Consider the following 24,493-nt stretch of genomic DNA (forward strand, 5'->3'; position numbering starts at 1 on the left):
TGCGTCTGTGATTTTGGGAGAATATGATATGATTGCGTAAGCTTCCATGCGATAGTACGGAAATGCAGCCGACTTCATAGTACTTCCATATAGATTCATAAAGCTACTGGACCCCTAATGGGCACACCCTCCCCCCTCCAAACAATGGCATTATACTTACAAAGGCACACCAAACATTATACTACCACATCGCTCATCGTAACATAATGGATAGTAATATGTATGTCTAGGTCAGGAGATAGACACTAAACCTGGTCAAGTTTGACGACGTCGCCATTTTGTTTTTTTGTTTTCGTACGTGCGGTATTGGAAACGAAGACGAAATACATAGAAATTGGTACCAATAAAAGGTTCGTTTTAGTGTCTTTATATTGGTTAAGATACTTATTCATTTCGACAAGGAAACAAAAATGTCCTTTTCTTAGATTATATTAAACACTAGGCTAAGGACACCCGATTTGATCGTCTATAGGCGTTAAACTATCAGTCTGACTATTTTGTTTAATAGCTTGATGGTACAAGTGGCAAATCAGAATCACAGGATCCAAGCTACGTAATGTTCTTCGCTCCATTTATTGAATTATGAGCTGATTATACCTTCCTAGAATCATTTGAGGACGACATACTTCTTCTGGGTTCTATTACAATACACAAGGAATTCAATAATATGTGGCCACACGTGTAATCAGAGGTCCTTTACTTCATCATTTCGCAGAAGCCATTCTCATTTAAGAATATCTGTAATTGTCGATCATAAACAACAGCGTAATTACGCGAACGATTTCACAACTTTCAAACTACAACAACTTTGCTCTATTAGATATCCTACCATTTCAATGTAATCGGCATTTATAATGTTACAACTACAAGCTGATATCAAAGATATTCTGAAAATAAAACGTCTCTTACATAAATAAAACCGCACCTTATTTTCGGTTTTACTGTATAATGATATTGCATAATGTTGCCAAGTCGCTTGCTGCCAAAAACCTCATGTTTACTTTGATATATCTGTTTCATTTAGGAAGCAATTGGATTTGACAAAAGTCAACTTAAACTTTCATCCTTTTCATATCAAATCATCTAATAAATGTTACAAGTTAGATCGACGGGGTGTTATGGATGTATGAAGGACTGGAAGGCGGAGTGGAGAATACCATTGTTTGACCCATATGCCTTTGGTTGAGGTCCCAAGGAGGCTGGAGATCAAATTCATTAAGCTGTTCAGCATCAAGTGTTAATTGCTTTTACGAATGGCATTAATGGCGGCAGTGTAGAAAGGGTTGCCATTAATAATACCTGTTATTACATTTATCCTACAATGGCTGATTCAGCTGCGCGACATTTCTATATTTCTAATCTGATTTGGCGTCATATATGGAAACGTGTATGCTACATTACTGCAGTGCATCTAGTAAACTACATATGAAAAGCCGCTATGTCTGGCAATAAGAGCAGCTTCCAAAACAAAAGGTTCATGGGGCCTGTATTCCTCACCGCGATATTTTAGCTTTCACAATAAATATCTTATTTGCCATGGTATTGTTATATTTTTCGCAAAAGTTGTAAAGCCTCAAACTGAATTAAAGAAGTCGTCTCCTTACACATGGTTTCAAAAGATGCAGATTGATAATAATCTTGGATTATGATAATATTGACATGTTTTTTGTTTGTTTGTTTTTGTTTTTGTTTTGTTTGTTTGTTTTTTTATGTTTTTGTTTTTTGTTTTTTTTTGGTTTTTTTTTTGTTTTTTTGTTTTTTGTTGTTTTGCAAAAAGGAATGATCTTAAACTTTCATACATATTTCTGTTCCCAAAGTTGGTCCTTGCTCCTTTGCATATTCCGGAGAGACAGGACCCTCTACAGGGCATTCAAACAAAATTCGGTCAAATTACTTACAGTATTATAAAGAAATTCCACCTTTTTTGGGTGCAGCCGCTTGGGCCAAAGACCTACCATTTACGTAATGTTGATAACCGTTTCCTCAATCATGATTCTAAAGAAGTATTGTAAAATGCTGTACTTGTACCTACAACGATACATTCCAAGATTGGGAGGTTAGACCAAGGATGCTTCTAACTATGTTTGCAAAAAAAAATGCTTCTAAGGAAGAAGGATACCAAATCATTTGCTTTATATTCGATTTGGCACTGCCTTTCGCGTTCCAGTTGCAAGGCCCATTAATTTTACAAAATAAGCTTTCCTATTCCCAAAGAAATATTTTTGCTGAATTAATGGAAAGTACTGTACTCCTAGCAGAAGCATTTTAAAACCAAGTCGCAACTTTACTTTCACTATTTTTCCCCGCTTCTCTGCCACCAGGGAGTAAGACACACAGTAAATACAACTCTAAATGCATTTTTTTCCTGAATGCGGCAGAAAAAGACCCCATGAAAGTAATTCATTCGAGAGAAAAAAAAAAAGAAAAAATTACTATACATTGACTTTTGAAACCTGCCTTTAGAACCCAGGGGATCGAGGTTCCACCACTTAAATAAAATTGATTTCTCTTCTCCAAAGGACACTTAGTAATAAATTTGATCGAATAGCCTTCATCCCAACGGAAGGAAAAGGCTTTTAAAACGAACCCTAAATTATTCCTTCTGTGCTTCGCTCCTCTGTCCCTTAGACCCCCAGTTATACAAATCGCGACTTGTTTACCAAAGGTTGCCACTGGTTACAATATTAAAAATGGTAAACCATAGACCTCGACACACTTATATATATCATAGGTAACTTAAGTAAAAACAAATGTTAGCATTATTATGTCTGATGTAACCAAACATTTCTGAAAGTAAAGAATTTTGTGTTCCAAACTTGAAACTGTTAAGGTTATAATTAGCACAGTTGCGTCGTGCAGGCGGAAGGTCAATGCAGTCCAGTCTAAATGCGTAACAGTAAATAATTGATGACATGCCCCTCTCAGATGCTGTTATTCCAGTTTAAATCAACGTTTAACCTTTGCCCTAGCTTCCTTCTTTATAACTATAGCACCTGTCACGAATCTTGATTAAGAAGACCGTATTTTCAAGTAAATATGAAGAACTCTAAAGAAAAAGAAAAAAAAAACCCTCAGGTAATGGGCACAGAACCGTTCATCCTTCTCATTTCGGCAGATGCCATCAAAGGTGTTACTAGGTTAAGAGTCAGAGCAGATTAATGAAATGCTAAAACTGGAAAGACACATTTTTAAAGCTTCAGCGATTATTCTGAGATAGGGAGATGTTTTTGTGTTCATCATTTTATGGAACGTGCCCTAAATACGTCGAAGAGGTTATATTTTTTCTGATAGCTGTAAAACGTGTATTTTGGCGAATTAAAAAATCTTTCCGTTTGGGGTTGTTTGATGAATACTACTCGAGAGATCCACTAATACACTAAGTCCACATCTTACTTCCTGTTGATTTGAGTACTGGTACAGTTATGGAATCAATTATTTAGAGTACTAACAAAATCCACGAAAATAACCTTCCCACGAAATTTGTCGATTTTACAGTATTGGTTTTTGTTCTGTTTGATACCGGCTTTAAAATTGGATTAAAATTTGAGTCGACAGTAATTGGAGCCAACATGCACGTAACATGTTAGTCACGTAGAATAACAACACCAAGGTAATGTGACCATGAACGTGGATTGAATTCATATAAAGCAAAATTAAGCAAATGGGTATCAAATGGCATTGGACTAGACGGATCTTTGTTTAAAAGGAATGCCATAAGGATTGTTTACCGCATAGTATGAATGCATGCCACTTCAAATCTGTCATTAACACGGTGATTAAAAACACAAGAAATCATGTCTGGCAGGCTAATATTGTATTTCGCGAACGTTCAAGGGAATGTCTCTGATGAAAGGAAATAAATGGTTCTAAATGACTATTATCAAGGTATAACAGATAACTTGGTTTTCAAATGAATGAAAATGGCCTACAATCAAAGGACACGTAAGCTAAGCCGAGCCTACTATTACATTGCTGGTGCGACGATTTGATATACGGGTTATGGTTCTGATTGCTATTTTATCTAAATCAAACTATTTTATGGCCACAAGCTACGTCTCGATCTACTGGATTCAAGGACAGCCATAAGAACTAGCAATGTGCAAGCATTTCACGTGCGTTCAGAATGGTAAACATGGTCATAATCAGCGTTTGATTGTAAATTCAAAATGAAAAACGCACTCAATAGTTTTTGGGTTATTTTTTGTAAAGAAACTTTTATTGTGTTTGTAAGGTTTGAATATCAAAAATATGCATAAAATTACAAAGAAAAGAAAAAGCTTGTATCGACCGTGTTACTTAAAGGGCGGGAGAAAAGGTTAAAGATGGAAACTATGTTTATCTTGATATCATCATAGTAATTAAATGCATTATTTCCACGACTGCTTGGCACTATTGATGTTTTCCACTTGCGAACATGGAATTGTTTAATATGTTTTGTCGGCGTCTAGGACGGGGTTTCTTAGCGCTCGTTTTGTGTAGATTTTTATCATCACTTAGAGCAAAAACTAGTTAATTATATCATATACTACTTTGCTAAGAATAACTTTCAATTTTCAATTTTGGCTATGTCATATTTTGCCAATGAATAGCAAAATCTTAAAGAAAGTAGCGTAATTTCCAAGCAAAAGAACTTTAATAAATCATGCGCAATTTCCCTATGTAAACCATAGTTAATTTATCCGCGGAAATTTGAGACATTGGGGATGATGTCATTCACAGCTTTGCTAAAGAACCTTAAGAATCTTTCACCAATGGAGAGAGAGATTTGAATTTGAGTTCATTTTACCCCTTTTTGCCCTACTCCCAAAACCCCTGGGGAGCAGGAACAATATAATTCGCAACGTTGGTTCAACTTTGCAATGGCTTTTTTATCATTTGTTATCGCTATTTCTAGAGTAGTATGGGATTGATAATTCTCAAATTCCATATGCATGTTACCCTTGGTCCCCTGTTAAACCAAACTGTCAACTTGGATTTCGCCTGTAATAGTTTGTTAACGTTATTCATGAAAACACATTATAGATATCCTTCTTACATATCATTTACTTTTGTATGTTTCCCATGGTGCTATATTGCTCTTTGTTAATTTTTCATTTGATAGCAGAATGCAAAATGGCTGACAAGCGGCCATCTTGGATTTAACATTAATTAATGGTTGCTCTGAAGAGCTGGACTACACTTTTTTTTTTTTTTTTTCAAAATTCATTAAACGGGGGAGGGGATAAAAAATATGCCTGCTATTGCGGGTTTTTTTTTATTATCATTTGTTTACAGATATAGTGTGTTATCTCTATTTCTTTAAAGTATTGGATGGTTAAATTTCACCTGGGTGTATCTCTTTGATATGCTTAGTCCCGTTTGGGACTTATTAAAACGCTGATAGATGGTCATATGGCATCCGTTTCCTTGAAGCAATGAATGGATACTTGTCTTAATAAGAATGTTTTACTTTGTGCCTTACTGTCCATATGCAGTTAACAAAGCAAATAACAGGAAATAATAGAAAAGAAAGGAAAATGTCAAACTAATAAAGGACAAATAACGACCTTACAATTGTGGGCGCCAAGATTCCTCTCGGCTCTCTTGTTAGAGACCCTGTGTTGTAAGTTTGTCAGCTGTCACCATCTTTCAGGCAAATCGTAACAGTGGTAACAAGCCTTGGAAGAGTGCCGTGATAAGTGAAATAAGTGTCAATTTGACGGATTGTGTTTGTTGAGGATGGAAGACAGAATTATAGCTATAGTCGAGATGGAGTTCGATGTTACTGACCTCATTCCAAGAGTTTCATGTCCTAACCAATGCATCAAGGTTATATTTTTTAAAGAAAAAAAGACAAATGAATATACAAATGTGCTGTATTTATTTTTACGAATTAATTTATCTTATTTTTTATTACTTTTACCTTAATTTTCATCATACACCTACATGTTAACCGGTGAAAGTGGATTGTTATTATATAAATATCGTATTTGATTTGACGTGGATTTAGTCTGTCGGTCGTGAATGATTTAAATTTGCCACTTGACGGTACACACATGATATTGTCGTGTAATTAATAATGCTATATGATCAGAATGATTTGGCGAAGGTAATCTAATAACTTCGTATCAGTCATGATGTCGGGAATTACGATCTACTCATTAATTACATTTTGAATTAACGTCAGACATTGTCAGTATTTAAGAAACTGTCGGGTACTAGGTTAGGACAACTATGCAAATCGGAAGTAAACAGTAATGCCTTCACACAGTAAATTTCATGTCTGTTTCAGTTGAAAAATGTTAAAAGTCATGTTTCCTGAGTGTTTGATTACTTTGATATTAAAAGTCATGCTTTATGAGTGTTTGATTATTTTGACATGAACTGGAAACAGCATCGACTTTAAGATCGAACAAAAGTTAAATTATTTGATATTTGCAGAGTTGTAGCAATTACTTATTGCAAACATTAAACTCTCCCAGAATTTTTCCTTGAGGATTACAAATATCAATAAATCCTTTTTATCGGTAAAGAAAATGCAAAAAATGCTGAATGCGAATTACCAATTTAAACGGAAAACGGGTCGTTCATCTTACATAATGAATATTTAAACTGTTGAGTAATGGTATGAATCTGTTAAATTGGGAAATTATACAGGACACTGTTGTGTATTTAACTGTAGTAATCAATACCCTTTTGTTTATTTCATGTCTCCTGCCATTAGAGAATTGAAAAGAACGAAGAGTTACCAATATAGAATCAATTAAAATCAAAACAGATGCAAGACACGAAATGTAATGTTCACTATCGGATGAATATCTGTTTGTGTTGTAAATGATGTTTGTAGAACATGAATTTGTGTCCCCATGGAGTGATGATAGAATAGAGCAGCTTCTGCCAACAGGTAGATTTTAAAACCAGAAAAAAATATTCGACATTGAAATATTTTGTGTTTTGTTTTGCACCTTGTCGACTGCTGAATATGTGACTTCCTCGAGGATGGTAGGCCAATCAAGACGCTATTAGAGTGCTATCACACTGAAATATCATAACGGGGACACCATGGCTCTTAAAGAATGTCACTCACTTTGTAAGACAGACAGACAGACCAAAAATTGACAGCTAGTCATCAGGTCTGTTTTTGTACTGTGTTTTGACTCGTTGACAATAATATTGCCCAAAAAGGGGCCAAACATCAAATGAGACGCTTACAATACGGAACTTATAATCTAACATTTCTTAAACGTAACAAGTAAACTGGATGCAAAGCGTTTATCTTATAGCAGCGGTACACAGCACGCAAGAAATTAAATGAGAGAGAGGCAGAAACTGCATATAATCATTTCATAGATTATAAGTTAAAAATATTTACGAGACTATTTAAAGTTAGAACAACAAGTATGGCAGCGAAAGGTAGATCAGTAACTAAGCCTTCATGCTCATTCATAGGCCGCTGACTAGGTATTGATAACGTGTTAAGTTGTCTTTAGCGTTCACTTCAGGGCCGAACACCAGGTATTGATAATGTGTTAAGTTGTCTTTAGCGCTCACTTCAGAGCCGAACACCAGGTATTGATAAGGTGTTAAGTTGTCTTTAGCGCTCACTCCAGGGCCGAACACCAGGTATTGATAACGTGTTAAGTTGTCCTTAGCGCTCACTCCAGGGCGGACCCCGGGTATTGATAACGTGTTATGTTATCCTTAGCGCTAACTCCAGGGCCGAACACCAGGTATTGATAACGTGTTAACTAGTCCTTAGCGCTCACTCCAGGGCGGGCCCCAGGTATTGATAACGTGTTAAGTTGTCCTTAGCGCTCACTCCAGGGCCGAACACCAGGTATTGATAAATGTGTTAAGTTGTTGTCAGGTATTGATAATGTGTTAAACGCTCACTTCAGCCGAAATACAGGTATTGATAATGTGTTAAGTTGTCTTTAGCGCTCAATCAAGGGCCGAACACCAGGTATTGATAACGTGTTAAGTTGTCTTTAGCGCTCACTCCAGGCCGGGTACCAGGTATTGATAACATGTTAAGTTGTCCTTAGAGCTCACTCCAGGCCGAGCACCAGGTATTGATAACATGTTAAGTTGTCCTTAGCGCTCACTCCAGGGCAGAACACCAGGTATTAATAAGGTGTTAACTAGTCCTTAGCGCTCACTCCAGGGCAGGCCCCAGGTATTGATAACGTGTTAAGTTGTCCTTAGCGCTCACTCCAGGGCGGGCCCCAGGTATTGATAACGTGTTAAGTTGTCTTTAGCGCTCACTCAAGGGCCGAACACCAGGTATTGATAACGTGTTAAGCTGTCCTTAGCGCTCACTCCAGTGCCGAACACCAGGTATTGATAAGGTGTTAACTAGTCCTTAGCGCTCACTCCAGGGCGGGCCCCAGGTATTGATAACGTGTTAAGTTGTCCTTAGCGCTCACTCCAGGGCAGGCCCCAGGTATTGATAACATGTTAAGTTATCCTTAGCGCTCACTCCAGGGCCGAGCACCAGGTATTGATAACGTGTTAACTAGTCCTTAGCGCTCACTCCAGGGCGGGCCCCAGGTATTGATAACGTGTTAAGTTGTCCTCAGCGATCACTTCAGGGCCGAGCACCAGGTATTGATAACGTGTTAAGTTGTCTTTAGCGCTCACTCCAGGGCCGAACACTAGGTATTGATAACGTGTTAAGTTGTCTTTAGCGCTCACTCCAGGGCCGAACACCAGGTATTGATAACGTGTTAAGTTGTCCTTAGCGCTCACTCCAGGGCCGATAAGGTGTTACCAGGTATTGATAACGTGTATTGATAACGTGTTAAGTTGTCCTTAGCGCTCACTTCAGGGCCGAACACCAGGTATTGATAATGTGTTAAGTTGTCTTTAGCGCTCACTCCAGGGCCGAACACCAGGTATTGATAATGTGTTAAGTTGTCTTTAGCGCTCACTCCAGGGCCGAACACCAGGTATTGATAACGTGTTAAGCGCTCACTCCTTAGCGCTCACTCCAGGGCCGAACACCAGGTATTGATAACGTGTTATGTTATCCTTAGCGCTCACTCCAGGGCCGAACACCAGGTATTGATAACGTGTTAACTAGTCCTTAGCGCTCACTCCAGGGCGGGCCCCAGGTATTGATAACATGTTAAGTTGTCCTCAGCGATCACTCCAGGGCCGAACACCAGGTATTGATAACGTGTTAAGTTGTCTTTAACGCTCACTTCAGGGCCGAAATATAGGTATTGATAATGTGTTAAGTTGTCTTTAGCGCTCAATCAAGGGCCGAACACCAGGTATTGATAACGTGTTAAGTTGTCTTTAGCGCTCACTCCAGGGCAGAACACCAGGTATTGATAACGTGTTAAGTTGTCCTTAGCGCTCACTCCAGGGCCGAACACCAGGTATTGATAACGTGTTAAGTTGTCCTTAGCGCTCACTTCCAGGTATTGATAACGTGTTAAGTTGTCTTTAGCGCTCACTCCAGGGCCGAACACCAGGTATTGATAACGTGTTAAGTTGTCCTTAGCGCTCACTAAGGTATTGATAACCTTAGCGCTCACTCCAGGGCCGAGCACCAGGTATTGATAACGTGTTAACTAGTCCTTAGCGCTCACTCCAGGGCGTGCCCCAGGGATTGATAACGTGTTAAGTTGTCCTTCACTCCAGGGCCGAACACCAGGTATTGATAACGTGTTAAGTTGTCCTTAGCGCTCACTCCAGGCCGTGAACCAGGTATTGATAACGTGTTAACTAGTCCTTAGAGCTCAATCCAGGGCAGGACACCAGGTATTGATAACGTGTTAAGTTGTCTTTAGCGCTCACTCCAGGGCCGAACACCAGGTATTGATAATGTGTTAAGTTGTCTTTAGCGCTCACTTCAGAGCCGAACACCAGGTATTGATAACGTGTTAAGTTGTCTTTAGCGCTCACTCCAGGGCCGAACACCAGGTATTGATAACGTGTTAAGTTGTCCTTAGCGCTCACTCCAGGGCCGAACACCAGGTATTGATAATGTGTTAAGTTGTCTTTAGCGCTCACTGTATTGATAATGTGTTAAGTTGTCCTCAGCGCTCACTCCAGGGCGGGCCCCAGGTATTGATAACGTGTTAAGTTGTCTTTAGCGCTCACTCCAGGGCCGAACACTAGGTATTGATAACGTGTTAAGTTGTCTTTAGCGCTCACTCCAGGGCCGAACACCAGGTATTGATAACGTGTTAAGTTGTCTTTAGCGCTCACTCCAGGGCCGAACACCAGGTATTGATAACGTGTTAAGTTGTCTTTAGCGCTCACTCCAGGGCCGAACACCAGGTATTGATAAATGTGTTAAGTTGTCGTAAGCGCTCACTTCAGAGCCGAACACCAGGTATTGATAAGGTGTTAAGTTGTCCGAACACCAGGTATTGATAACGTGTTAACTTGTCCTTAGCGCTCACTCCAGGGCGGGCACCAGGTATTGATAACGTTTTAAGTAGTATATAGCGCTCACTCCAGGGCCGAACACCAGGTATTGATAACGTGTTAAGTTGTCTTTAGCGCTCACTCCAGGGCCGAACACCAGGTATTGATAACATGTTAAGTTGTCCTTAGAGCTCACTCCAGGCCGAGCACCAGGTATTGATAACATGTTAAGTTGTCCTTAGCGCTCACTTTAGGGCCGATCACCAGGTATTGATAACATGTTAAGTTGTCCTTAGCGCTCTTTCCAGGCCGTAAACCAGGTATTGATAACGTGTTAACTACTCCTTAGAGCTCAATCCAGGGCAGGACACCAGGTATTGATAACATGTTAAGTTGTCCTTAGCGCTCACTCCAGGGCAGAACACCAGGTATTGATAACGTGTTAAGTTGTCTTTAGCGCTCACTCCAGGGCCGAACACCGGGTATTGATAACGTGTTCAGTTGTCCTTAGCGCTCACTCCAGGGCCGAATACCAGGTATTGATAACGTGTTAACTAGTCCTTAGCGCTCACTCCAGGTATTGATAACATGTTAAGTTGTCCTTAGCGCTCACTCCAGGCCGAGCACCAGGTATTGATAACGTGTTAACTAGTCCTTGGAGCTCACTCAAGGGCGGCCACAGGTATTGATAACGTGTTTACTAGTCCTTAGAGCTCAATCCAGGGCAGGACACCAGGTATTGATAACATGTTAAGTTGTCCTTAGCGCTCACTCCAGGGCCGAACACCAGGTATTGATAAGGTGTTAACTAGTCCTTAGCGCTCACTCCAGGGCAGGCCCCAGGTATTGATAACGTGTTAAGTTGTCTTAGCGCTCACTCCAGGGCAGGTATTGATAACGTGTTAAGTTAGAACTCCAGGGCCGAACACCAGGTATTGATAACGTGTTAAGTTGTCCTTAGCGCTCACTCCAGGGCGGGCCCCAGGTATTGATAACGTGTTAAGTTGTCTTTAGCGCTCACTCCAGGGCCGAACACCAGGTATTGATAAGTGTTAAGTTGTCTTTAGCGATCACTCCAGGGCCGAACACCAGGTATTGATAACGTGTTAAGTTGTCTTTAGCGCTCACTCCAGGGCCGAACACCAGGTATTGATAATGTGTTAAGTTGTCTTTAGCGCTCACTCCAGGGCCGAACACCAGGTATTGATAACGTGTTAAGTTGTCCTTAGCGCTCACTCCAGGGCCGAATACCAGGTATTGATAACGTGTTAATTAGTCCTTAGCGCTCACTCCAGGGCGGGCCCCAGGTATTGATAACATGTTAAGTTGTCCTTAGCGCTCACTCCAGGGCAGGCCCCAGGTATTGATAACGTGTTAAGGTATCCTTAGCGCTCACTCCAGGGCCGAGCACCAGGTATTGATAACGTGTTAACTAGTCCTTAGCGCTCACTCCAGGGCGGGCCCCAGGTATTGATAACGTGTTAAGTTGTCCTTAGCGCTCACTCCAGGGCGGGCCCCAGGTATTGATAACGTGTTAAGTTGTCCTCAGCGATCACTCCAGGGCCGAGCACCAGGTATTGGTAACGTGTTAACTAGTCCTTAGCGATCACTTTAGGGCCGAGCACCACGTATTGAAAACATGTTAAGTTGTCCTTAGCGCTCACTCCAGGCCGTGAACCAGGTCTTGATAACGTGTTAACTAGTCCTTAGAGCTCAATCCAGGGCAGGACACCAGGTATTGATAACATGTTAAGTTGTCCTTAGCGCTCACTCCAGGCCGTGAACCAGGTATTGATAACGTGTTAACTAGTCCTTAGAGCTCAATCCAGGGCAGGACACCAGGTATTGATAACATGTTAAGTTGTCCTTAGCGCTCACTCCAGGCCGAGCACCAGGTATTGATAACGTGTTAACTAGTCCTTAGAGCTCACTCAAGGGCGGGCCTCAGGTATTGATAACGTGTTTACTAGTCCTTAGCGCTCACTTCAGGGAGGAGCACCAGGTATTGATAACGTGTTAACTAGTCCTTAGCGCTCACACCAGGGACGAGCACCAGGTATTGATAACATGTTAAGTTGTCCTTAGCGCTCACTCTAGGGCTGAGCACCAGGTATTGATAACGTGTTAACTAGTCCTTAGCGCTCACTCCAGGGCCGAGCACCAGGTATTGATAAGGTGTTTACTAGTCCTTAACACTCACTTCAGGGCCTGGCACCAGGTATTGATAACGTGTCACGAAGTCTTTAACACTCGCTTCTTGGCTGAAAACAAGGTATTGATAACGTTTTAAGTTGTCCTTAATGCTCACTTCGAGGCCGGACACCAGGTATTGATCACAAGTTATTGATTGTGATAATTCAAATTCCATGTTAAGATGAAATAATTTAATCTGGTGGCAAGTTTAACCATTGAGGACACTTTGATGGTTAATGGGTGAACTAACAGCAAATACTTCTTGTTACCATATACCGACAGGGTGAACCATTGAGGACACTGTGATGGTTAATGGGTGTACGAACAGAAACTACTCCTTGTTACCATATACTGACAGGGTAAAACCTTGAAGACGCCGGTACTTAAACGATGTACTAACAGTTAATTTGACACAAAGTACTCTTTGTTACCTTGTTTACATTCATGAAAAAAGCATTTAACTTTCTTTAACGGTCGATTATAGATAAGAAAACAGGTTCAGTGTAACAATTTTGGATATCTTACTAGTCAAAATTTTATAAATACTGACAAAACAGATTTTTTTCAGAGATATAATTTCATGCTACTTTCGAAATTTGGAAAGAAGTCGCGAAAATACATTGAAAAAAAAAAAAAAATAGCTGAAAAGCCGATGTCCGCTTAATGATTTCCGTGTGATACATGATGGTACTTAAGCCATCGAGAAAAAAAAACAAAAAACAAAACATGTACATTAAATTATATAGTAAGTATAGTAGTATGATATATACTAATACTGCTATATTTCTCTTTAGCTGCAAACAGTACTCTTTGTCAAGCAAGACAAACTATTACCGTTGGCCATTTCTTACATTAATGCATGACTCTCGTACGACACAGTTGCCTATTAATGCATTCTTTTTGTTGAGAGTAATAGAATTGCATGGTACGAAGTATAAGTAGCTTTGCCCCGATTTCCTTCCATTGTGGGGCTTTTAGGGAAACCCAGCGTATTGATTTTGTTCCAGGAGAGGCCGTTCACCACTTCCTATCAGTTATAAATACGCGGAGATGAATTTCCCACTATTTTGTCTAAGCTATTTCCTTACTACACATAATGATTCGTTCATTAACTAGCGGCGTCAATTATCATTCTATTCTAGCAGCACGACAATTATGGATATTTTCTCCAAGAACAATGTAGCAATTTGCTGCCACATTTACTTTTGAACTATGTCAAAATGTTATATTCCTGCGAAAAACTGAAAATATCTACGACGACATGAGAATACAGATCGAACATATTGATATTCCAGAAACATTTACCAGAGTATTATTAACATATGCAGAACTTCCTTTTATATGTATTTTTACTTCATGGCTTGTTTTTGGCATCTGCTACGTGTCGATTGTGATATCCCGACGTCCCGATGTCGCTCTAATCCTCGTATTGACTCAACGCCAAGCACCTGCTGAGAATCATTTACAGATATTCTAGCTTCATGACAGACCAGAGGACTCCTGACAGGCTAGAACCGACCATAAATGATGAGCACGATCTCATCACGGCACAATGATAGTGATGGACGATGTTAAAGAAATTAGTGGCCATAATTGAAAAAAAAAGTATTTTGGAATTGCTGTCCTTGCTCAGTAGAGTCTGTTAAATTGTGAATACACATTGGCAAATAGCCATTTGAAGTCTTTGTGTTTATTTCGTTTAATTTCAACACAACAACTAATTTATATGGACGGCCTGGAGAAATAAGGTAAGTTTTGCATTTAATCTTTTTTCTAACTCGAATTTTGAACTGCGGTAGATTCATTATCTCGTTTGTCGATTTCCTCAGGTTAATCTACGAAACGATAAGGCGTACTGATCTATGAATTGTGTTTAATTGTAGTAATAATACAATATTAAGAGAGTAGGCGGACTTCCATCAAAAAGTTTTTTTCCCAGAAACTTGAACAAATATTTCTTTGCCATAAGTTTGCTGTAAGCATATGTTTGCATTCTCATACCCAAGGACGGAGTTAGCCAGTCGCCAAAGAAACCAGAGACTAAGACTAAGAGAGATTTATTGCGGGTTTAGCGTTCCTGAAACACAAACATTTAAGATACTAGATGTCGGCTTAATGTGAACGGATGTGTTTTACAGGATAGATGTCTCTGACATTAAGTTTCAGTAAGATAACACTTTAATGCCGTTACAAATTTGGTGAAATTGTATATCTATTAGATAATCTATGTAGTAATAAAAATACCACGTCCAAGGATAACGTGACCTTAAAGGGTTATTTTACGCTGAATTTTATAGATGTATTCTTGTCAGAAATATAGAGTTAAAGTGTGTTGAATATTTCACAGTGTGCGTTGTCATTATTAGTGGTGTTTGGCTGCCGTTAATGCCTTTATTTGACGGTCGGCTATAAAAAGAAGTAAATGTCATCATCTAGACGTAAGATGCATAGCGCTGTGGGTTCCAAGGATGTTAAGCTCCGTAAAAAATAACACCTTTTGGTTTGATTAATAATGTAAAATATCCTTTCGACAGCTATGGTTTTTAAGGACAGCCTCTGTGAGCGAATTGTAGGTGTGTGGTAATGAAGGAAACATTACATACTCAGTGATACCTCTTCAGTGCCATTTTAACCACATCAAAGCAAATAAAGTTGTGGTAACGCATAAGGCAACACAAACTTCGTGCATACATTGTGCGCACATCGATCCTGCATACGCTGTGCGCACACACGCACTATGCAGTATCGTGCGCACGACTATGCTAAAGGACTGCTCATTTTGTGCTGTTTAATAGATGGAAATGGCGGGCTTTTCTAGCTAATATTTTTGGTTGCAGTCGTTTTAGAAAGTGGTACTGACAGCAATAATAATATCTTTTACATTTTTGCCATTGAAACATAGAAATTTATCGCTTTTCAAGTCAATGCATTAAAACTCACCGACACAAATAAATGGAGGTTGAATAAGTGCATTTTCCTTCAAATAATTCCCTTTTAATTCAAGTATTTATGGGTTTCACAAATGTGGTCAGTAACACAGATGTATAAGCAATTATTTGAGATAATTGCGTACAATGGTAGAACACATCATTTTTGAGCACCGCTTTTCCTTGATTGAATCTGCCTATTCATTCGCTTTCCCATTGAGTAATGAAAAGAAAATATCATGGTTTCCCGTAAATTATAAATTCTGTGAATACGAGTGATATTAAAGGGGAATCCATTAAAAAGCATCGCTATACACATGAAGAAGCCATATAGACAACCCCGCTGGGCCCCATTTTCCATGGACGCCATTTCCAACGGCATCGACTGTTGCCAGAACAAATAACCAAAAACAAACAAATGAGCAAAAATACTTACACTATGGAAACCTATACAGAATACATATCCTGGTAACCCAGTATGCCCATAGTAGCAGATATATAATAAGCGTTGATTCATAACATTCTTGGGCTATGTCTCTGAATAAATATCTTGTAGATCGGTGTATCATATTTCAATGCAGCTTCACGATATCAGTTATAGTAAGCCGTATATCTATACAATGCAATGGGTAGCCATGTCATTTATTCTAGTTCCTAGGAAAGACGCATAAGAGAATGGGATCTATCAATACAATTTTAGATAAGATACAGTTGAACCAAACAATGAATTAAACTACATCACACAACTGTTTCGTAATTCCAGGACTCTTCAGTGAAAGAAATATCAAACTGCTGATGGTGAGGTACACAAGCCCAATAATATAGTAGAAACTGTTGTCTGTGGTTGTGAGGACATATTACAGAGTAAGGGCGATTGAGTCCTCTCCCTCTCCTCCTAATATTCCAAAAAAACATTCCTGACTGCTAAACACCCTTTCTCCTATACACACCTTCACCAGTTTTTTTTTTTATCAGCGTACCTCGTGTTGAAGGAAAACTTTGGAATTTGATTTCTCGTTGCTCACATTCTGGATACGAATATTTCTAATTGTGTCAAGTAAGGTATTATCTACCATTATCTCTGATAATTTCCGTCAGCTGCGATGTCCTGTGGAAATATCACCACCGTTAAAAGCACAACGGAAGTAGAAAAAGCCACAGGAACGGATGTAGACAGTCCTAAGCCGTTGTAAGACGTACGGACTAGCAGGTAGAGGGAAACATACACCTTATTATGTTGAGATGTCGGATTTTCTTTATCTTATATATTTAAGCAAAGCAATTTTCTATTAAACTTTCCTAACGTGATTCATTTTCAATCAGTTAAATGAGTTTCCTTACATGAGATACGATATCAATTATACATGTGTATGAGTAAAAAACTATTTGATTACTTATCTTAAGCTACCAGCTTGTCTCCAGCAACCCGTTTACATATTGTTTCTACTCTCATGATACCATTATATCTAAAATTTGCCCTGTTTAGACGTGCACTTCGCATCACGCTGGTACATTGTTCTCTATTATATGAAATCTTTAAACATATACCCAATGGTTTCTTTTATTACAATATAGTGTTACAATGCATTTTACAACTAATAAAACAAAACATTATTTATAGGAAAAGACTAGGAAGGTGCTCATAACTAGAGGCAGAACAAGTAGAGCCACGGGAGTTGAATCGGTTCTGATTTAACTAAAGTTTAGTTAATTTAAAAACATTGAGTGGCGAAGGACGGGTTAGAGAGAGCAGACTCAATAGCCATTTGAAATACCGTAAAATAGGTAATTTTCATGAATATCTTTAAAATATACTAATTGCATTATCCCCTTAAGTTTACTGTCTGCAATTCTATATTTAAAAGAATTGAAACAACAATAAAAAAAAAAAAAAAAAAAATCGCTTCAGATAATAGTCACGATAACAGAATTATATATCAACATGACGTGTTAACGTGTCAGTTAAAACACAAACAACGTTTGGGTATTGAATGCATGTTACTATGCCGTATAATATGATGATGTGATAAATTGTCGCGTGTCTATCGATTGTTAATTAACGGAAGCTGATTCTATACACGCATCCTTGTTTTCAAGACACAGAAGTAATTAGGTAAGTTTAATTGTGTATTTGGAAGAAGTTAGTGCTGATTTAGAGGCGTTGGCAATGTCAACCAAATGTCTTCTCATTCCAGCAAGTGAGCAAGGCTGTGAAAGCATCTGGCCTTTACTGTCTTGATAGGCGATTAGGATCAGAATAATAATACAGAGCCAAACATTTCCTTATTCTGGCACGTGTACATGTAGCAATTCAATGGGTGTTCAGTTTGGTGCGATTATAGACTAGTAGACACACACGTTCAATACTTCGTAAGTATATAATTGTAAGTAAAAAACAAGAAAATACCAACAAGTCCACCTAGTCATAATTCAAACTCAAATTCAATAAAATTAGGTCACATATGATCAAAAGAAAGATTAACGCGGAGACTCCTGATAAAGTACAAGGAAAATAAAGCCGGATGTTCCGGAAGAGTATACAGCAATGAGACGCACACTGGTGCATTAATGCGATCTCGTGAACAGGAAACTGAGGTAGGCGAACCTGAAAATAAGTACTCACTAAATGGTAGCCTCTTGCAGGGAGCGAGGACATTCCTTTCTAAAAACTTAAGCCATTGCTACTTAGTGAGCAATCGGTCCAAAAGTTAATACAAATGACCAAAAGGAAAATGTAACAATACTATAACACTGACCTCTTCGTAGTCGTCTGGGAAAATGAAACAGGACACCACTGGACAAATAAATAGAAATAGGCAAGGTTAAACATTGGCTGCTTGATTTAACGCAACTGCAATATACATGTTAGTTGATAAAAAATAAGTAATGTGAAAACTCAAACGATCACCAAGATTTGAGCAACTTAACCACAAAGTGTATGTATGCTACGATGTATTAGACATGAGTATATACAATGTACTTATAGATTCACATTATATATGATGTTTCAGGGAGAATATATCCAGATATCCATCCTTAATTACTAGTCACATCCTGAATATCGTAATATGAATTTACGCCCCGTACATTATAAGAGACTTTGCCTTCGGGATTGGATCCTATGTCTATATTACTTGTTTATTACAGCTGTTGGAATATGTACCAGCAGGATAGATATAATCTCAAAAAAAAAAAAGAAGATTAATGTTCGTGTCGTAATATCTAACACTGCTTTAATAAGATAATACTTATATATACTGTTGAACGAGATGCTCCTTTCATCAGTCTGCCCCAACATTTTATAGGGTAACTACATAAGGCTGAATGCCACAAACACATTTACGTGACGAGATTAGAAGCCAGATAAAATGCACATTCGGTAGTTTTTACAGCATACATATGGTAAGGAGAGCATCGCTATATTAGCTCCTCTGTTCGACCAATTTAATACTTACAGACGTCGTTATGGAGCTTGTAAACATACAAAGAAAGACGCATTATTACTTGCATTTCTACTTAACTGCTAAAATCCCAGACGAACGAAAGATCGTCTGTCTTGCTGTACGAAAGGATAAGTAATCTGTTATGAAATCAATATGACTAGCTGAGATAGTGTACTACCGTGTGTGTCTTTGTTACGATAAAACGATTTATAATCAAAGGACGCCGATTTTTCTCTGTCAAAAGACATATTACGGTAAAAAACAAATATATTTCGCATTTTCATCGAAATCCAGCTTGGAATCTACGTTCTATCATTCCATAAATAACCACGAATTTACATTCTTCCATGCCATAAATAGACTCGATTATGTAGAGATACAAAATGATTGGAAAATGAAACCCCGGAAACGGTATCATATAGCACAAACCGAAACTGCCATTTGTATAACTCTATTGAGGTCATACCCTACATCCATACGTTTGAAATTAGAATGTCTTTAAGTGTATATATATACATATTACAAAACCAATGAAACACGGACCATGTTTCATTAATAAGACAATGAACGTTAATATTTGATCATCAGCGTAGTCGCGTCTCTTGTCTCATCGTATCAAACGTAGACTGCCGAAGCAAGCAAATAAATGAGTCTATGTCTAGAATGTTTCTTTTACGGACAAAGGCACTATGGCACTGTCTAGGGGAGGTTACCTTCAAATAGTTAAAGAACATAAGACCTCCATACAAACCCGGCAATGTCGCCAAGTTTACTTTTGACCTGGTCACAACATACACGACAACAGGAAAACCGTTGTCAGTACCGAACACTTGCCCTTTAACAAAGTGCAACGAGTATACATTAAAAGACGTATTGATAATCTCCGTGAAGAGGTTCTTTTGCCCTTTGTCATCGACGAAAGTTCAATATGTAGCTAAAAACAAGATGTTGGTAAATGAGGCATAAATACGAGTTTAAAATAGAATGGAGTGAAACCATACTGATCAATCTCTTAGTGCAAGACACAGAAAAGCGACCGCGTTGAAAAGGTTGTGTGTCACGATTTTATTTTCTCATCCCAAACTACAGAGTACATTGAACGAAGTGAAACAAACTGGTGCCATTTCTCGTAAATCGGTTGATACCATCGTTGTGATTAAAACACTTGTCTCCTGTGATTCCGACATATGTCATGATCATAGTGGCACATTCGTCTCAATACGGAACATATTTGTAGCTAAAATATCGTTTTCAACTTCCTTTTATTACTGTTATTATCATATCCTCAATTAGCCACCAACACAAAATAGGTTATTAGATCCGAGAACGATGGATGAAAAGGGTTACAATAGACCGACAGCACACAGACGAAAAAAGTAAAAGGCACACTTACACTTATACAGTTTAGAATAGTAAAATGGCGCACTGATGTTTCAAAATGTAGACTGATAGCATCACTGACGAGTCTGAGAAAAACGTCTACATGATACGGTTACAGTTATTGTTTAGTCCTTCTGTACGTCCATTTTAAGGTAAACTTCACTTTTAGACGATTGTGTTAAACAAATAGCTTTCGGACAGTCATACTTATTGTTTTTCAAAACAAGTTTAAGAATTGTTCCTTGGTTTTTCAAAATATCTGTAGTAAATAGTAAATCAATGCAGTCTATTAAGATTTATTTATGGAAATGGTTCGTTGGCGCTATATTATTAAGCTGGTATTCTTTTTTAAGTATATAGGAGTTTATAGTATATGAACGATCCATCCGAATGCGGGCAACGATGAATTCGTTTCGGCGCCAGTCTTTATCACAGGGTGACCATCACCGGCAGTCAGCTTAAGTGAATGTAATTTGTTGTCAGCATTTCGTATAGCAATCATTGTGTCGTGTGCCATTAAAACTTGTCATAAACGGTTTAAATCTGTCAAAAGTTTCAAATCGACTGATGGTAGTAATGAAATACTGTCTGTGTTTTCATTAGGGTAACCGTTACGGCAGCCATGGTACGCGAAGTAACACGTTTATGTCTCTTCCACAGTCACATAGCTTTGGCCTGAACAGGAGACAATTGATTACGTTACGAAGATAATTAAAACGAAAGCATATTCATTTAGCCATGGATTTGATAGTAGCATTATGTAATTACGTTGACATATGCATCGGTCACGAAGACATGTCTAAAGCTCTGATGATCGACAACCTTAATCCTCCAATCTTTACCTCGTTGATTGAATTCACTGCCGGCATTTAAAGACAGTTTTATCTTTGCTGGCCACAAGAACTTGTTGTTTTGTTCTTTAGAACACCTCGTAACGTCTCGGGTTATAAAGTCTGTGTGTACTGAAGATAACTGACTGATTAACTGTCATAGCAAAATAAATACTCTATATATAACTATGTGCTTGTACAGCGAATGAAAGGTGTGATGGTAAAGTTAAGGTTAAAGTCTGTAAATCATGTTGTCACAAGTATTTTATTCTATACAAAAGTGCAAGACCTTGATGTCAAAACATGCTTTGAAATTAAAATCATAATTGTAGTGTTTCATATTATCTTAAGCCAATCGATACATGTTGCTTTCAGATAATCTAAAATGTTTGAATATGTTTACTCATTCAAAATATGATGTCAATAAAAGTTTGGTAATTAATAGTCGGATACCGAAAAGTGTTATGGCATGAGTATAAAACACAGTATTTAGTGCAGTGGCTAGTATTTACCAATATATTTGTTGTAGATACTCTTAAGAAACCCCGTCAATTCTGAAATGATACATTTTGCAACACTAAACAATTAGCTTTACTATGAAATGTTACAGGATGATAAAAATGTTCACCCCTTTGGGGTGAGATGGGGATCTCAACCCGAGGGAGGATTATTGAGTTGTCAAACACGGGGCTTGCCGAGTGTTTGACAGCTTAATAATCCCCCCGAGGCTTGAGATCTCCTTGTCTCATCTCAAAGGGGGTGAATGGTTATTTTTCTCTGACCCTGTTTCCCCTCTGAGTATAAAGACGAAATAGAATGTTTGTAAACAAAAACACGTGGACAGCGTATGAGTATGTAGTGACGAGACTGTCTCAACCACGTCACACATTATTGTGACATCCCGCACAAAATATGATTCCCATTAACGGTACAGTTAAACATAAAAAGGCATGATATTCATTATATACAACCAATTTTAATGTAAAAGTATTGATCAGTTGGCTTCAATATATATACACAAAATCAACACAGATTATCAAATCGATATTTTGAAATGACGTCATTTATATGTCACGTGATGTGATTCATGTCCCTTGTGTTTCCACTTCTGGGTCAAGATAGTGACGTCACATAATTGTTAAGAATTTGCACACAGCGCGTGTAGCTTGTCTCACCCTACGGTGAGATAAGGAAATCTCACGCCGGTAAAACGTGTGGATTTCCTTGTCCAGGTTAAGAGAAATGTGTTTCTACTATGAGTTTGAATCTATCCAAGTTGGTACAACACAACGTGTTGTCATACTGAATGTTAATGTCGCATTTCATAAACAATTAAGACATCCTCACTATAACTTATACCTTATTGATATAGGCCTGTACCTTACGATGGTTTTAATGACCTCAAATGGCGCAGCTCTAAAATTATCAAAGACGAACCCGATTCTCAAGTATGGCATTATGGTGACAAGTGGTCAAGGAGATAAAGCGAGGACACACTTTGGTTCATATAGGTCAAAATTTAAATATAGGGCAGGGTGACCTTCTTTTAATAAATAACGTACCGCCTCACCAAGGTGAAATCACATGGCAACGTAGAAATTCCAGTGACAAGTAGTCTATTAGAGAGAGCACGGGCAAGATTTTAGGGGATTGAACTATGTAATTTTACAGAATACTAGAGTAGAGTAAAAGTGTTTTCACATATTTCGGACGCAATTTCCATCAAGTGTCCACGTTTGTGACAGAAACTCAAGAAATGGTTGCACCGGTCTCATGTTTGGAGTAGTATTAATGTTTGAGGTTTTTGACTTCCCTGTGGTTTTATATACTTCAATGCAATAGTAACTAATAAACGTGTTCCAGAATGAGCATCGGTACTATCATCTTTTATATTGCGGTGCTACCATTTTTTTTCTTGATTTCTATATTATTATCTTTAAAGCTGAATACGTATTCATCTAAACGGATATAACATACAGGAGAGCAGAGACTTTCCAAACGATAACAGCCAGTATTGTCAGAGATGTTAAAACACCACGAACAGTAAAAGTTTAGTGGCAAAATTTCCAAATGTCTTGCTATTCCAGCTAGAAAATTGGTATTATGCCACATTATCATACACATGACACCTTACAAAGTTCGAAAAAGATGAGAAACACACAAATGACACTTCAGCCGTTACAGACTAGACATGGCAGGCAGTTGCTACCAACGTGATATCGTTGGAATATTGACACTCTGGTAAGCAGGATACATTATACTGTTAAAAGTTTTTGTGCACTGGGACTAAAATCGTTTTAACATGATTTCTTAAAGATAGGAGGATTGAGTTGTTAGGAAGCCATACACGTGACGTGAACACTGATAAAATTGTGTGATCCCATATTGATCTGTTTTGGAGATATTGACATTTATTCCCCCCGCATAACGTTTGTTTCGTACTGGGAAATGAGTTACTACAGGTACATATTGAATTAGATCCTTGCATTTATTTTTACTACTGCCTCTGCATATAAGTACACTTATCCACTAATTATGTAATACAGGCTAGAAATTCTCTGTCTTCAGAATAAATTTGAAGATTTTGTAATTAATCGCACTAGAATCTATGTTGAAAACAATATTAGACTGAAAAATGCTTTGTCTGTTTGATTTAAAGAAAACATATTTGTCTCTCTACCTGAGTCGAACAAACACCATATCATCAGGTTTATATAATGCAACTTTTTGGTAATGGAGATTGTGTAAGGCCATTTATCTGTAAAAATTTCCCGTTTATTTGTGTTTTGTCTTAATGGCCATTATAGCATTGAATAAAGATAACATCGTGCTGTTTTTTGTTTCATTCTTTTTTCTTTTCTTTTTTTTTGGTTTGTATTGGTTTTTGTTTTTGTTTTTGTTTGTTGTTCGCAGAGGCAAACATTTTGGTCACACTCTGATATTAACCTGCTTTTGGCATAGTTTAAAACCCCAAGCTAAAGTTTATTGGAATTACTGCATCGAGATTGAAAACAAGTCTCCCGAGATCTACGAGGCCGTTTGCGCCTTGTTATGAACACACTAATGGCAACGGACTTTTGGGCATCCCTAACCTCAGTGCGCTATGCTATAATGAATAATGGTATATTCTGATTTTGTATTTGATTTTTTCCCTTTGAATATTTATAGCAAATTGGCATGTCATTTACGACTTACAATACAGGCATGATCAATGTTTGATCAGTCTGTCATGCAATGACGAACTCCCCCAGCGTCAGGCAATATGCTATCCGATTTTCGCCATACACATATACGTCTGAAAAACAGAACTATTCCTATTCAGCTCGGTCTCTGCTTTTAAATCAAGGATATTCTGGATTTT

The sequence above is a fragment of the Ylistrum balloti genome, unplaced genomic scaffold (assembly GCF_031769215.1).
Source record: "Ylistrum balloti isolate Yb309-2 unplaced genomic scaffold, AGI_CSIRO_Ybal_v1 Utg370124, whole genome shotgun sequence".
Taxonomy (NCBI): domain Eukaryota; kingdom Metazoa; phylum Mollusca; class Bivalvia; order Pectinida; family Pectinidae; genus Ylistrum; species Ylistrum balloti.